This window comes from Lactuca serriola, chromosome 5 (assembly GCF_051521515.1).
Source record: "Lactuca serriola cultivar US96UC23 chromosome 5, Lser_US96UC23_V15, whole genome shotgun sequence".
Lineage (NCBI taxonomy): Eukaryota > Viridiplantae > Streptophyta > Magnoliopsida > Asterales > Asteraceae > Lactuca > Lactuca serriola.
The window spans coordinates 247,796,150-247,798,852 of record NC_136412.1 but is presented as its reverse complement, the minus strand read 5'-3'; the positions used below and the strand labels follow the sequence as shown (position 1 = coordinate 247,798,852).

At 37.7% G+C, this 2,703-nt stretch overlaps 1 non-coding gene across 1 annotated transcript; it reads left to right on the top strand.

Moving 5' to 3' along the window:
* Window positions 1-614: 614 nt before the first annotated feature.
* Window positions 615-721, top strand: LOC145056117 (small nucleolar RNA R71). The gene has a single exon (XR_013685653.1). It is a non-coding gene; the product is annotated as a small nucleolar RNA R71 (small nucleolar RNA).
* Window positions 722-2,703: the final 1,982 nt, after the last annotated feature.

Genomic DNA, 2,703 nt, shown 5'->3' with positions numbered 1-2,703 from the left:
TGATTCCTTAGCATATTTTTGGTCTCGTGTATTGCAGCATCGTGATCATTGTGTCTCTTTTCGGATGCGGCTATGAATCTAGTGAATAATTCTTCTAAATCGGGTTTCTTTTCTACCAGTTCTTCCTTTTGATATAGTCCCCTCTCCTTCTTCTTGTATTTTTCCTCCTTTTCCTTCTTATACTCTTCGTATGGGAGCCACTCCTTCTTAGGTTTTCGCCAATTTTCGTCGTATCGATCACCACTTGAATAGAAGACTTGAGTTTTCTTATTTCCATTCTCATCCAATCACAATCCTTTGTGAGATGGGGCCCTCTACAATTTTCACATCCCACCCTAATAGCATGGATTGTTTGATCCATTTTTGTCATTCTTCTATCAAGACTATCAAGCTTAGCTATCACCGCCGCCATGCTATCATTTGTCGAGTTCACTACTCCCCGACTTACTTCGTTTCTTGGATTGTGGTATTCTCTAGAGTGCTTAGAGAATTCTTCGATTAACTCCTTAATTACCGGGGGCGCCTTCTTCGTGAGCGGGCCTTGGGAATCGAGCAATTGCCTTGTCGTTACATTGACTCCATCATAGAAAATGGAGACCTCTTGTTGGCTATTAAGGTCATGGTGTGGGCAATTTCTAAGCAAGCTCTTGTACCTTTCCCAAGCTTCATAAAGAGATTCTCCGGGTTGTTGTTCGAAGTTGGCAATGGCTTTCTTTAGCTTGGCTATTTTGGAAGGCGGGAAAAAATGATCTATGAATTCTTCTTTCATTTTGGCCCATGTGGTGACCGATCCGGGAGGAAGTGACTTTAGCCAGTCTTTTGCATCCCCTTTAAACGTGACTGGAAGCATGCGAAGAAGCTGGGTCTCGCGTGGAACATTCGGTACATTGAAGTAGTCGGCCACATCATTTACTTCGTCCAAGTGCTTGTAGGCGTCTTCGTGCTCCGTCCCGTAAAAAGGAATTTCCTTGAGTTGAGCGAGAATATGGCCTTTTAGTTCGAAAGTAGCGGTCGTGGGAATTGCGGGCTGCACAAGTCCCGGCCCGGTGTCATCGCGCATCCTCTTCTTCCATTCCCCCATGGGGATTTCATCTATATTAGCTATAGTGATAGCTAAATCGTCTTCCAATCCGGAGTCGTGCCCGTATGTGGGTTCTTCTTCTTTCTCGGTCTCGTACTCGATATCATCTTGAATTGGGTCTTCAATTGTCAACGAGGCACTGGATGCTCCTGTTTTTCTGCTCCTCTTCTTGCTGAAAATGGACTTTAAGTTTTTGAGTGGTGAGTTCTTTGAAGAAGTGGATTCTCCAACGGTTTTGCCTTTGCTCCTTCTTAGTGCGGACTCCGGGTCTTCAAAAGGAGGGACTAGAGGTGTATCAGATCCTCGGGTCATCAAACAACTGTAAACAAAACAAAAAACGCATAAAAAGAACAAAAAACAAAATAAAAATTAAAGCTGAAATAGCGATGTACTCGCCGAGTCTGCCCGAATGCACTCGGCGAGGTCAAGGGAAAACCCAAAAAAATTTAACGCTAATTCTAAAAACGGAATTTTATTGAAACTAATTCTACTTACTGAATTACTTTTTAAATAACATTGTGCAAGATAAATCTCACACAAAGGATCGATTAAACTAGAATTTAATGCTAATTTTAGAACCGTTCCCCGACAACGGCACCAAAAACTTGATATGTGCAAACTCACTTAGTTTTAAACCTACTTTTAATTATCAAATAACACACAAAAGGCAGTGAACCTATCAATTGTGGTATAGTTAAATCAGCAGGGTATCGATCATAGGGAACGGAAAATTAAAACTGAAAACTAATTTTATCTAAGTTAATTAATAAGTAGGGGTTTTATCTAGTTTTACAAGACTAGAAACTTACTAACTATTACTTACTTAAAAACTAGAAAACAAACTACTAACTAGATTCAATAAATGGAAGGGAACTTCTGTTTAGTTCAACTTAATTGATTCTATGGTTGATTTCAAGGTAATGGTGCAATGGATTAATTCTTTCGTTGGTTACCGATTCAAGTGATTAGATTCACATTCACTACACTAATCCTTAGCAAATAAACTAACTTAAACAATGGCTATTTGTCTAATTTAATTAAATTTACTAGATTAATTATTCGGGTTAAGTTAGACTTGCATAGTTAACTAATTTATTCTTTTAATTAACTTCTTGTTTGATGATCATCTCACAAGCTTGCACATGAATTTACTCAATTTTCTTATTAATTCTAGTTTCATATTCATTAATCCTAGACATATGGCATAGTGATCACATAGCATATGAGGTTAATAATCAATAGATGTTCATGTTAATCAATTATCTTCCTATTAACAGAAAATTAATTATTATTCACACACAAGGTTCTTTAGCAAGCTAAAATAACAAAAATTCACCAACTTTAGAATTAATCCTACCAATCAAACAAACCATATTGTCAACTTTGTATCCCCAAACAGAAGTCTAAAGGTTTTAGCTCATAATTGAAGTAGATAACAGTAAACAAACATAATCAAATTGTTTAACCATAATGATAAACGAAAGATTAAGTAGAATGATGAAATTTGCCTCAATTCTCCTTCGGGATTGAATTCTAGCTGATGACTTTGTCTTCTAGGGTTTTTCTGACTTCTTATTCGCAACAAAGCTTTTCTGAATCGTCCCAGAATTCCCCTCTATCGT